At 41.8% G+C, this 14304-nt stretch overlaps 1 protein-coding gene across 3 annotated transcripts in view; it reads left to right on the top strand.

Moving 5' to 3' along the window:
- B4GALT3 (beta-1,4-galactosyltransferase 3) overlaps nt 1-14304 on the top strand; it is a 456858-nt gene that overhangs the window by 376356 nt on the left and 66198 nt on the right. The window lies entirely within an intron of this gene.

Here is a 14304-nt window from a genome sequence, read left to right as displayed (position 1 = left end):
GCAAAAGTGTTGCAGAAGGCTTGTAAATAAGCTCCAGAATGTTTTTCAGATTTCACTGTTTTGGTCCTTTTTGATAACTACAGTGGCTTAATCTATACTCTCGTCCATTCATCTCTTTCAGAACAATTTACAAAATTAAAACTTTTTCTCCTGGACGAGATGCTCCCTTTATGCAAAGTTCAAGGGGTGTGGGAACTTTTTTGTTCCTAAAGCTGGCCATTGCAATATTTCAGATTTTAATAGTGTCTACTAGAGTAACTTTTGTAAGTTGAAATATTTCGTGACTCCTAACAATGTGTGCTTTTCTCTCTGATGCAGCCCTTTAGCTGTAAAGACAACAGTTATGGATGAATACAGTTTAATTTAATTTACAAACTGTTGCACAGGATGGACTCATGAAGTAAATGCAAAGCAGAAGTCTGGCATTTAAGAGTAGCTGACACTCTTCAGAGAAATCCCATTAATAATTCTTAATGCTATTAAGTGATCAGAATCAGGAAGGTTTCCTGGATTCTCTCCTTTGTGTTCCATTTGTAGCTCCGCTTATCTTTTGTGACTCTGCATATCTTTTGACAGTGTCTTTTGCTAAATGTAGACCATCTTTCCTCAATAATGATCACTACTGCATTGTGTTTGTAAATCGGCTTACGGTTCTCACAAAACGTCTCCCACTTTAGTTCGTGTTGGAGGGAAGTGGCACCCAGCAGCATTATGTTCAGTTAGTACACCATGGGCCCTCTGTGACTTTTTGGTTCTTGTGGTCCAGTATTCTGTTTCAGGCATCTCTAGAACATGTTAAAAAGGTCTAGTGGTCAGTCAACCAGGTGGGAGACCTATCATTGACAGGCTTTCTCGAAGGCAAACTAGGTCATGTGAGCTGAATAGGATGCATATGTCACCTCCCAAGTATTCCAATTCAAAAGTTGGAAGAATGCACACTAAAATGTGGCTTGCGACTATGATGAACGTGTGCTACTCTAAATCAAACTACGTGTAAGTTAATCATGAATGCTGGACCCTCATCAGGTTCCTCACCAAACTTTCCAAAATTTAACGACGCCTATCCAGGCTTTACCCTTAGACACATGGAGATTCATAATTCCCCATAATCCGACGTAGAGATTTAAGTCCCAATGCATTTCGGGCATGTAATGCCCTTTATCAGGGGTAAGTGTATTTGGAAAACCAACATGAGTGTAGTGGAATGAGGTCTTAAAGAAAGAGGCTTTTGTGTACTCTTTATAAGATCAATATTTATTATGGATAACGAGCTTGTGGGGAGGGGGAAAGTCAGCGACTGCACAGAGTATTGGAATCACCACCCCCGAAAAGCCACAGCTGTAAGGTGACGTCCTATAAATAGTAACACAACATTCCAATAAGCGTCACAGGTAATGACCAATGACTAACAAGTAAAATAAGTGTCATGTAAATAAACTAGACCTACAACATCTCCCCTTTTTACAATGAACAGATTAGCACATTTCATAGTCCTTAAATGACCCAGGTAACTTGGAAATTCTGCCATATCTGGTGCAAGTACCTTCCCAACCTCCATGACACGTTTCAATATCACCTTTCACTGCAGAGGATGTGGGTAGCTCCTGTCTAAGACACACATCAACGTTTTCTTGTATATTATACTCATTGTCATGGTACAACTCTTTTTCTGTATCAACTAAGTTATCACTGCCTGGTACTTTTTCATTGTTGTCAGATGGAGGACAAAATACATTCTCATTTTGTGCAGTTAAATCATCAAATATCACATTTGTCAACAAACAAATTTACATCCAGATCCAATCCGGGCCACCAATATTGTTCTTTTAACCTTTTCTTTGTCATGGTGGACCCCAGATGGGAACTGTGTGCTGTTGTAATTTACTGATTTCTCAATTTAGATGGAGGAATAAGTAAATCTCCTCTCATGAGGAACCCTTTAACAATGCTTAATTCATCAGATACTTGTAAAAAGATTCTTAAATCAGCCGATAAGTTGCATACTGGAGGCCAAGAAGTAGACATAAAACATTTAACCCTCGTCAAAATAGGATCAGTTTCCATGACCTTCATCCAATCATCCTCTAACATAACATTGTGAGAACTTTGTACACTTTCTATATTAGAAACAACGCATTCTGTTTCATCCTCACTCGGGGATTATGAATTTTCTGTAGACAAGCGGGAAAGAAAATCTGCTCTAATATTGTTCTTACCTGAAATGTGACTGATAGAAAAATTGTATTCTTGCAACTTGGCAAGCAACCGTACTAACCTGGCTGAAGCTTTCCCGTTACCTCTACCACAACCATCAAACATAAAAGTAAGAGGTTTATGATCAGTAATCAGTTCGAAATTCTTTCCCCACAAATACATTTTTAGTTTATCTACAGCACAAACGCATGCGAGAGCTTCCCTCTCGATAGTGCTGTAATTTTTTTCGGTGTCAGTCAACCTACGTGAAATAAAAGCTACGGTGTGTACCTGCTTATCAACTTTCTGCGTAAAAACAGCACCAATGCCAACAGAGCTGGCGTCAACCGTGATTATATTTGTACCCTTAGTGTCGAAAGGTTTTAAGGTGGATGCGTTCAAGATAGCTTTTTTGATTTCTGTAAAAGAATGGTCATGTTGAATCTCCCATACATATTGTTGTTCTTTGCGTAAAAGAGCTCTCAGGGGGTCAACCATATCAGAATAGCTTTCAATGAATCGTGAATAATACTCACTGAGACCTAAAAATGATCTCAGAGAGTCTTTTCCTTCTGGTTTTGGTGCATCGGATATGGCTTTTACTAAATTCAATTTAGGTTTGATACCCTCATGACTCAGAATATGACCTAAATATTCTAGTTCAGTATTTAGAAACTCACATTTATTCTTACAAACAGTCATGCCTTTCCTCTGCAACTTACCAAGAACTGAATACAAAATGGCATTGTGTTCATCTATGGAATTTGCATGAATGAGGATGTCATCTTGGAACTTCTGGACACCTGTCATTCCTCCAAACATGTTTTCCAAAAGCTTCTGGAAGACACTAGCAAAAGATGCTAGTCCAAAAGGTAAGCGTATGTACCTGAAAGCACCTAGTGGAGTGATGAACGTGGTTAACTCTTTTGATTCATCATCCAGCTTGACTTGATGGTACGCTGATTTGAGATCGATGAGTGAAAAATACCTAGAACCTGCGGTGGCAGCCAGAATTTCTTGAATTTTGGGTAATGGGAAACAATCTACTAAGATATTTCTGTTCAAAGATCTCAAATCAGCGCACAAACGGAATTCTCCGTTCTTCTTTTTAATCAATACAATCCCAGAAATCCATTCAGCCGAATCTGCTGGTTCAATTACACCTTCCTTGATGAGCTTGTCTAATAATTTCTGTAACTCATCTTTTACTGATAATGGTAAAGACCTGACCTTATGTCTAATAGGAATGGCATCTTTTTTTAGTATTATTTTATGAATGAATCCCTTGACACAACCTATGCGATCCTCAAATAAGGATTCATACTTACTTAAAATAGAAGAGACTCCTTCATTGTTGGATGTGATTGAAGAAATACCTACATTTGAAACAAAACCTTCATCAAGTATGATAGGGTCGTCTGCCCCAGGTTTTAAAATTATTTTTAACTTGGCTAAATCCCTCATACCAACAATGTCCCTACCGCGTTCAGCCACATAAATTTTGGTTTTCACACACCTTCCTTTGATGTTCAAAATTTCTTCAAAGTAACCGAACATATTGATGTCAAATTCACCGAAAGCCTTGGGGTTCACATCTGATGATAACAAATCAACAGGTGGCCAATGTTGCAAATACTTTTTGTCTGAAATTATTGTTATTGGCGAACTGGAGTCAGCCATAATGTGAATTTGAACCTCACCAACATGAGCCACAGTTGTAGGGTGACGTCATATAAATAGTAACACAACATTCCAATAAGCGTCACAGGTAATGACCAATGACGAACAAGTACAATAAGTGTCATGTAAATAAACTAGACCTACAATAATGAGAGCCACGTGTTACCATTTTAACTTTGAAAAAATTATTTATCTATATCACTTGGTATGAAACTATCATGTGACACAACTTACAAAAAAGTTTGTTTCACTAGGTGGTTGGATTTTAGCATGCACGTATGGTTTGGAGTGTGTGTTGCATGAACCAAGTGGAGATATAGTTCTGTTCAGGGGGTTAAATCTAATTTAAGTGGGTGGTTGTTAACAGAGGTGGTAGCACTCGAGTACGTATGAGCACTAAGTGGAGGTACGGTTTTGGAAATGGGTTTATTTCATTGTATTCAGAGATTTTTTTGTTTTGCATGGAGTTGAGTTTCACAACACATTTCAGGTGCAGGTTGGCTATGTTACAGTTGGGCGATTTAGGGGGCATGAAGCACATGACAGTTTTTGAGTACATACTGTATACATGGACATGTTGTTTGAGTCGAGTCAAATGTTTTTTATGGGGAATATGATCAGCAGAATGGGAATATTTATCACAGCACGGTGTATTCAGATTAGTTTGAAGTATCATGATCTAGTAGTAGGTGGACATATAGATACATAATTTCTTTAAGTTAGGATGGTAACACGTGGCTCTCATGTTGGTTTTCCCAATACAGTTACCCCTTACAAAGGGCATTTCATGCCCAAAATGCATTGGGACTTAAATCTCTACGTTGGATTATGAGGAATTATGAATCTCCATGTGTCTAAAAGTAAAGCCTGGAGGAATGCAAGGAGATAGTCAGAGAGGTTTTAAACTGCTTGTGCTCCACAGGAGGGACAGACTCAAACTGCACAGCCTAAAACAAATATAGCCAGCAAATATAAAGCAAGCAAATGTGAGTTACAAAACGCAAAGCCAATGGTGAGCCGTGGGCAGAATGTTTTCTCAGGCAAGCTTTCAGAATGTCCCTAATTGTCTTTGCAACCAGACAGTTGTTCTGTCTGGTACGCTTTGACCTAAAAAAGTGTGTGTGTACTGCCACTCAACCTAAATAACGTGGGCTGGACAAGCAATACCGGACACTTGAGACAAGACCCCACACCCAGAACGGCTGTAGGACCGTCTCCTGCTTTCAGGGCTGCTTTCATGGGCTGATGGATGCTTGGGTGGTCCAGTCCCAAAAGCAGCAGCACCTCTCGGATTCCTCTAGGCACATGCACACTTTAATCCTACAAAGACATAATTCTCCTGGTACTGTTATTGCCAGCCCTTTAAACCTTGGAATATGTCAGACGTTTCGCTTCCCGATCTACTTGGATAACCTATAGCTTTTTAGTCAATGTATTTTAATAAAAAAATAGTTTGCCTTCATGTTTTTAAACACCCCTGGATATGGTGAGTCTTGCTCTCTGCTTTTACTTGGGGAATTATGGACCTGGTATTGAAAGGTTTGCTGGGGCTTATTTGAGTGTCGAGTCCTGCCCTAGCAAGGACCATTGATAGAAAGAGGATTGTGCAGTACAAGATATGGGTCAACCTGGGAATGAAGTATTCCTTATTAAGAATTGCTAATTAACAAAACGACTATTCAATATGAAACGCAAAGCCCTTAAAGGAGAGTCACTTAAAGTTGTAGGCAACTTAATCTGTGTTTCTCTTGCTAGAGATCGCGGGTCACCCGACCAATAATTTCGCCACTTCCGGTTTCGGGCCCATATATTTCAAATCACCAGATACATTGATCGGATGACCTCACAATCTACTACCAATAATTGTGGGACCTTTCGATTATTCCTAGTGTACCCGACTTACCATCCACCGTTACGGGTACCTATGACCACCATGGATCAGGGAGCTAGCTGTAAAAGGAAAGGCAGCAAATAATATACACTTCAATAAATGACTTTACTTTCATAAAATGACCACGGACAACTAGAAGTTTTATAAGGTTTTATCTAAAGTTCAATCAATGTATAAATCCAACTTACATTGAGCAGACAGTCAATAAGCAAGATAACAAAACATTTTGGATTCAAGAGAAAATGCGACTGGGAACCTGCTAAGCTAGTAAACTAATCATGTAAGAGTCAAAAATGGGTGATGAAAAAAATAACTAGGGCAAGAATCATTTATTCTATGGAATTGGAAAACTTTAGAAATCTAAACAGTTCAGTTAACGTAAAAGTAGGACACGCTATAACTTCAGAAAATCTCTTCATTCAGTTTAGTGAGACAGTTTATAGAACACATCAAACAAGTGATAAACTGCAAATAGGAAAAAATGATTTGTAAAAGGAAGGGCAACATAGGAACACGCTATGAAAATAAATGCATACGTTTCATGAGATGCAATGAGTTGCGGAAAGCATGGAAAAACTTATCATATGCAAAGATATGTCTTTATTGAAGCAAAGACAGAAAAATAGAAAGGTGCAGTTTCAAGAGATTCAGAGCGATATTTACCTAGACTGGTGTGAAAAACCAAACCCTGGCCACGGGTCAGTTAAGGACAGGAAACCCTCAAGGAAGGATACCCCTCAATGGACAGCAGGTGCTGAATGGACACCCAGGACAGGACAGGAAACCCTCAGATTAGGATCAGGTCAGGACCACCAGGACACGACCAGCACCCGCAGTTTGGAAGCAACGCCTGCGCTCCACCCTCTCTGCAGCTATCAGTCAGGACCCCGATTGGGTCAGCGAACTCCCAGCAAAGTTCTCCGCCAGCACTTTTAAGGTTTAGTAAAACCTTAGTCTATGGTCAAATTCAGACAGAGTGCTCAGCAGCGCTCTGTATCTTCAAGTCACCTATTGAGTGCGTTGGGTCAGTGACAGGTCAGCTATTCAGACAAGTCTGACAATTTCCCTAGGTGAACCTAGGCTAGATATACTGTTTTGGGACAGGGTACCACCCCCCAATGTTGCAAAGTGTCAGAATCCCCAAATTTTGATTGGTCCTAAGGTAGGATTTGGTTAACACACCAATCAGAACAGACTATTCTAAGGCCTATTTTGCATGTTAAGGTGCCGCCTAGCAAGATTGGGGTTCCCACGAGAAGTCGCAGGGAATACAATGGAAAGAATACAATTTGATACAATAGGGTACAATCTAGATGCTCTTGCTGGGTGAAGGTGCATGTTCCCATGCTGGCTCTGGCATCAACCTTCTTTGGCTTGGTTTCAATGCCACAGCACCATCGATTGATTCTGCGCAGAAGTACCCTCCAAGATGGACTCCCCAGCCCCATCACCCCTCAGTGCCGAGGATACATGAAAAGTAAGCGAAAGCAAATTAGTACATAGAAATAAATAAAGGTACTTCATGTCATGATTTCGTACTTTAGTTTCATCATTATAAAAATATACTATGCATTAGTGAATAAGTGCAACGAATAACATCACAGGAGCAGCAGCACAAAGCTTCAGCATGTTATCAGATGCACAGCCATCTTATAGCTATTACGCATGCGCACCCTTTTCCCTCTCAAAATGTGACTGCGTCTCTACACGTGACTGTGCCTTACGCATGCGCAGAAACGAAAAGGCAAGCAGCGGCCATTTTAGGGACAAGGATTAATCGTATTAGTAGAACACATAGGCAAGCGTCTCTATGATACCCACGCACATTAAAAATACATAAAATTAGTAAAACAAACAATTGAAGTTACGAGATTATAATAGATTTTCGAGGTTTTTGACTCGAGCAAGTCGCGATGCGAAATCTTGCTCTATCAATCCCCTCTTTGATGATATTTACTATCATCACAAAAAATGGAACCAGATGCCAACTTTCTTTCACACTATGTACAACTCTATCTCTTCTAACATGCGATTCAATTTTTCCTTCTCATTTTTGGTAGGGTGAGAATTTTTCACCCTTTTGTAAATCTGATTATTTTTTTCCTCCAATTCAAGCTCATCCGCATTCCGTTTCACTCCTCTTGCATTCACCTGATACTTCTTATTATGCCTTCGGCATTTGCAACAGACGAATATGAAAAATAGGATAAGACCTATAATTCCAATTGGCATCAGTACTTTGAACAATAAGCTTCTACCTAAGTTAGCAAACCAGTGACCTACATTTGAGAGACCATCAACTAGTCTCTTCCAGGCACTGTCAACCTCGAGTGGTTTGAGTTCCCTTTCCAAATTAGTAATGTTTTTCACATATCTTTTGAGCTGCACGCTTTTGTCCGGAATGTAAGTGCAACAATGTTGCGCCTTCAACATCCGGCAGACTCCGCCCTCTTTTGCTAATAAGGTGTCAAGAGCAAGTCTGTCCTGCAAAACCATTGATCTGATCGCAACCATTTCGGTATTGACCAGCAGAAATCCATGAGCTGTATCAGTAGACAGCACATCCACTACTGTGGACAATTAAATTCTGTGAGTGTTCAGAACCACTCCCACTCCAGGTATCAGTGCACTAAAAATACTACCCATTATTTCACCTACGCTTTCTCTTTTACTACGCACTAAGCCATTAGTGTTTTCATTGCTTCCAGCAATTTCATTCACATGGTATATTTTCGGGAAAACAATGCCAAAGTAGCAGCTTCCATACCAGTGATCCGGCAATTTGAAATAAGCTTTGTCTCCACATATATAATAAATTCCAGGAAACACAGGCTCTGACCCATTTTTGAATCCCCAACCTCCAATTACCTTGTAATTGTGCTCACATTGACTGGAACCAATGAAAATGTTATTATAATAATCAGTCTTCTCACGGTGAAGACAGAGTTTCCCTTTCTTCTCGAAATCCAGCAACAGAGCAGGTCCTGCCCCACCAGTTGAGGTGCTTTCCATGTTCTCAGCCCATTTAGGGGTTTTCTGCCCTTTGTCATTTGCCTTTCTTTGGAAACTCTCTCTTCTCTTCTCTGCCATGTTTAAACATATTTTCTCTTGTTCATGCAATGAACAGGTCAGGTTGTCTCTATGTGCTTCAGCTATGTCTATATTGCCTATTGTCAAAAAGTAGTCTCCCATATAGCGTATTACGTCACTTTTTATATGTACAGGATTCAGATTTCCACGAATGGGAAGTTCAGAAAAGATCACGTCATTGTTAGAGTAATAGTACTGTAACGGTCCTCTTTTGTAAAATAAGCTTGCTAAAATACTACAGGAAATTCCATATGTCAGAGGCAAGTGATGATATGTCACGCCTTCAGCTACAGAAGTAGGTAGCTTCATGCAGACATAGCAATCCTCTATCTCCATAGTCTCTACATAATGTACTAACAAGTTTGCGAAGACATTTGAGTGTGTCTGATTCCTAACTCCGTGGTAGTGTAGTCCTTCCTCATCTGATGCATCTAAGTCTCGTTTGGTTTGTCTGAGTGCTTTCTCACGTCTTTCTACACTTCGTGTTGTCAGTTCTTCAGGGTCAGAAATCTGAGTAAGGTCAATATTAGTATTTTTACTAACCATAAAGGGAATGAAAACTGTTAGTCCTATCCAAACTAATATAACTATAACTATACTACATATACATACTTTGCAGCATGTTTTGCAACAACTACCGCTAGGCCTTCCATTCGTTCTTGACTCAGACATTTTTGGCTCAGAAGAAGTTTCTCAACCCCTCTTTGTAAGTTTACACAGGTAGCTTACTCTGTGCAACCTCAGGTGAGCTCGTCTTCCTCTTCTTCAGAGTACTCAGCAACCTGTTCTCCGTCGCTTTCGTCAGTGATATCAAGTTCCTCAAAATTTTCCAAGATTAAGTAGGTCCACTCCGGGTCCTGATATTTTTCGTTTTGTCTTTTTATTCGCTCACTTCTTCTCTTGGAGGTATCTTCAGGTATTTCTGCAATTCGGGGACTTCTTCTTATATCTGCAAGTTTCTCTTGGACTGTTTTTATTCTTAATTTCAGTCTCTTAACATACCTTGGCTCAATGTGCTTCTTTTTCTTTAGTCTTTTGGCTGGCACTGCGATCGAGCTTTCTCCTAATGCTCTTTTATTTTCACTTGTCGGTGGCGCTTCGGTTTCTGTTTCTTCCCTTCCTGTCTGACTAGTCCCAGGTCTTGTATCTATTTCTTCTGCCTGGTTACTAAGCTGGCCTGGTTCAGGTGAAATATTGTTTTTGCTTTTGAATGTCTCTGTTTCTGTGTCCTGAACACGTTCTTCTAATTCTATCTGATCCTGTTCAAGCACCTCGATCCCTTGATTTTCTTCTGCTCGAACTATTACACTATGTCTAGTCTGTCCCTTTTCGTTTTCAGGAGTCAGTGGAGGGGTGTCAATCACCTGATCTGTCCCTGTCTGACCTTCTTCTTCGTCCTCAGACTTGATGTGAATCTCAATGATCTGAGGGTCTTCGCCTGTGCCTTGCTCGACCTCTCTATTCCACTCTGTCTTCTCTTATTCGCTCTCTTGTTCTGAGTGGGTCTCCAGAGAGATCGACTATGGGTATCCAATCCTCTGGCCAGATTCCCGGCAGCTCGTCATCAGCTACTTCTGGACCAGCCTCCGTTGGATGTTCAGCAGTACTGGTGCTTGGCCACGCGTCATCAGCCACCTCCGGGCCAACGTTTATGGGACCCTCCACTGGGCTGGTGCTCGGTCGTCTGTCGTCAGCTACTTCAGGACCAACATCTGCAGACCCCTCAGCTGGACAACCTTCTGCTCCAGGCTCCTCGTCAGGTATCACCTTCTGGGTATGGCTGGCATGGATCCACTTGGGAACGCCGGCGCACTTCACAGCGGTCGTCGTTACCAGGATTACTTGCCGCTTTTTTCCCCACCTTGGTGCAAGGCAACTTGAACGAGTGTGCTTCTTTATTTTAACCCAGTCACCAGGAACCAATTTGTGAACTGGTGTTGTCGGGTTGGCGACGGCGTCTGCCCCAATCTGGCGAGAGATAGAACGCACTTGGTCACCCAGTTGCTTGCAGTATTCAAGTACTAAATCATCAGAAATGCTTAACAGTTTGTATCCTGGTACCCATGCTTGTCTCATCACTCTTCCCATCAAGATCTCATGGGGGCTCAGGCCTGTTCTCCGATCTGGAATGCTTCTGAGTCCCATCAGAACAAGAGGCAAGGCAGCTATCCAGTTCATGCTAGTGGAATCACATATTTTTGCCAATCTATTTTTTATGGTGCCATTTATTTGTTCTACCACTCCAGAAGCCTCTGGATGATATGCACAGTGCAGCTTTTGTGTGATCCCAAATGCTTTGCAGAGCTGAGCCAAGATTTCATTCTGAAAATGTCCGCCTCTATCTGAGTCAATAAAGACTGGAACCCCGAACCTCGGTACTAGCTCTCTCAGCAACATCTTCGCTACTGATATGGCATCACATTGGGAGGTTGGGTAGGCTTCCACCCATTTTGAAAACAGGCAGACAATGACAAGGACCTATCTCTTTCCCTCACAACGGGGCATGGTAATGAAGTCAATTTGTATTCTCACAAAGGGACCCCCTGATCTCCCAATTTTCCCCAGCTCAACTACTGTTTTCTTGCCAGCGTTGAACTGCTGACATGTCAAGCACCTCTGGCAAAGGGACTCTGCTACCTTCCTGAACTTCTTGTTGTACCAAGTCTGTTGAAACACCAGAACCATGGCATCCCTACCAATGTGTGATCCTTCATGTATCAGTCTGGCCATTGGGGCAAGTAGTTGTCTGGGTAACACAGGCATACCATTCGGGCCCACAATGACACCATCCTCACGTCTCGGTCTACAACCTTGTTCTTTCCACTTCTCTTTCTCTTCCCAGGGCGTCACATGCTGCCATTCTCTCACTTCATCCCATGTAGGCACTTCTTCAAACATCCTAAGTTGGCAGCTGTTTCCAGCCCCACCCCGCTTCGGATTTATTCGCATCTGCTCCATGGCGCATTGTTTTGCCACCGATCAGCAAAATCGTTTCCCAAAGATACAGGGTCAAGGCCCTTCTTATGAGCAACACATTTGACCACTGCCAATTCCTTTGGTAATTGGATTGCCTCTAAAAGGTCTTGAACCACTTTTCCATTTCGTATGGGGGTACCTGATGAAGTCAGGAATTCTCTTTGTAGCCATAACTGGCCAAAGTCATGCACCACCCCATAACAGTACTGGCTGTCAGTATACACTGTTATTCTCTTGTCTTTTCCCAATTTGCAAGCTCTAATCAGAGCGATCAATTCAGCTACTTGTGCAGACTTTACTCCAAATAAATAAGCTGCTTCTTCAATTTTGTTTAAAGTGACCACAGCATAGGCAGCACTTAGGCCCCCCAGTTCATACCTCAAGCACGAACCATCCACAAACCATTCCTCATCATGCACAGGCAAAGGAGTTTCTTTAATGTCTGGGCGAGGTTTAGTACTGAACTCTGTCAGATCAATACAGTCATGCTCATCATCTCCTTTATCTTCCATTACCATTGATTCAGGGAGTAGAGTGGCGGGATTTAAAATATTGCATCTGGTGATGACAATGTTTGCAGCACCCATGAGAATCCTCTCATATTTAGTCAGCCGACTAGGGGTGAGATACTGAGTTTTTGTTCGGGTCAATAGAATCACAACTGCATGTGGAACATACACAGTTACAGGATGTCCCATGATAATGGACTCACTCTGTTCTAAACTGGTGCATGTTGCAGCTACTGCTTTCAGACATCCAGGTAATCCAGCAGCCACTGGATCCAATGTGGCAGAGAAATATGCCACAGGCCTTCTGGTCGTGCCATGTTCCTGAGTCAGGACTGACAATGCACAATTGTCACGAGTGTCACAGAATAGGCCAAACTCCTTGGAGTAATCAGGCATCCCTAGAGCAGGAGCTGTACACAGACAATTACGCAATTTTGTGAAAGCGGTCAAGCTCTCGTCATTCCATTCCACTGGGTCTTTCGCTACTTTCTTTGTCATCTGAATCAAGGGCTTTGCAAGGACTGCGAATCCCACAATCCATTGCCTGCAGTAACCTACAACTCCGAGGAACATTCTGATTTCTTTCTGAGTACGGGGTAACTGCATATTTTGAATTATTCTGACTCTCTCTGAGGTAACTTTTCTGATGCCTTTTTCTATCTGGTGTCCCAGATATTTCACTGATTTCGAACAGAACTGTAATTTCTCAGGGGCCACTTTATGTCCCTTTTCACTCAGGTGATTTAGTAGGGCAATGGTGTCAACCACGCAGTCCCTATGACTTTTGGACGCCACCAATAGGTCGTCAATGTACTGGACCAAAACGGACTTTCCAGGTAAGACTAAAGTTTCAAGACATTTTTTCAAGATCTGATTAAAGATAGAGGGGCTCTCTGTGTACCCCTGGGGGACCCTATTCCAGACATACACGTGACTGTTGAAAGCAAATGAGAAAATAAATTTGCTGTCTGGGTGCAATGGAATCGAAAAGAATGCATGACATAGGTCTATCACAGTGAACCATTCAGCATCCCAGGGGATCTGATATAGAATCACTGCTGGGTTCGGGACAATAGGGCAGCAAGGAACCACTATCTTGTTTACCTTTCTTAGGTCCTGAACTACTCTGTACTTGCCATTAGGCTTTTTGATGCCCATAATGGGTGAGTTGCATGGGCTACTCATTACTTCCTGTATGATGTTTGCTTCTAGCAATTTCTGTATTTCAATGGCAACACCTGCTCTTACCTCTGCACTCATTCTGTAAGGCTTGGTATTGGGGTATACTGCATTTTCTCTCATGGCTATTTGTATGGGGTCTACGTTTTTCATTAATCCCACATCCTTTCCTGTAAAGTCCCATACTTCTGGCTTCACTGTCTGCTGGAGTTCTTCAGGTAAGTCCTGTATAGTCAGTCGTTTTATTTCTGAGTCAGGTCTAATTAACATTAGCTTGTAGATACCGTCTTCGTCTGGAGTTTGAATTTCGACGCCCTTTGGTGTGCAAAAGATGGTACAATTCATTTTGCACAGCAAATCACGTCCCAGTAAGTTTACCGGACTGGTATCACAGACAACAAAACTGTGCATTTGTTTGAAATTTCCAATTGAGATCTCCATGGGCTCGGTAACAGGTGTACTAATCAGTTGATTAGATACACCCACTACTTGGATTGCTTCTCCCGAGAGGGGTAGGTTTGGAACGTCCACTGTTCTTACAGTAGAACGGGTAGCACCAGTGTCCAACAGAAAGGTGACATCATTTCCAACAACCTTTCCTTCAATGTATGGTCCCGACTGGTGTACCGGCAAGGAAGCGCCAAGTATGCACTCCTTGTCCTCCCCTCTCAGGCCCGTCAGTACTGGTCGTCACAGAAGAAAGTGTCATTCAATAGATACTGCGAAGTTGCTGTATTTCTATTTTCATTGCCCCCCCAGATTTCTACGTCATCACCCTGTGGTGAT

Source organism: Lissotriton helveticus, chromosome 12, assembly GCF_964261635.1.
Source record: "Lissotriton helveticus chromosome 12, aLisHel1.1, whole genome shotgun sequence".
In the NCBI taxonomy this organism is placed as follows: Eukaryota; Metazoa; Chordata; class Amphibia; order Caudata; family Salamandridae; genus Lissotriton; species Lissotriton helveticus.
Note: the sequence above shows the minus strand (reverse complement) of the source record. Positions and strands in the feature narration are given on the sequence as shown.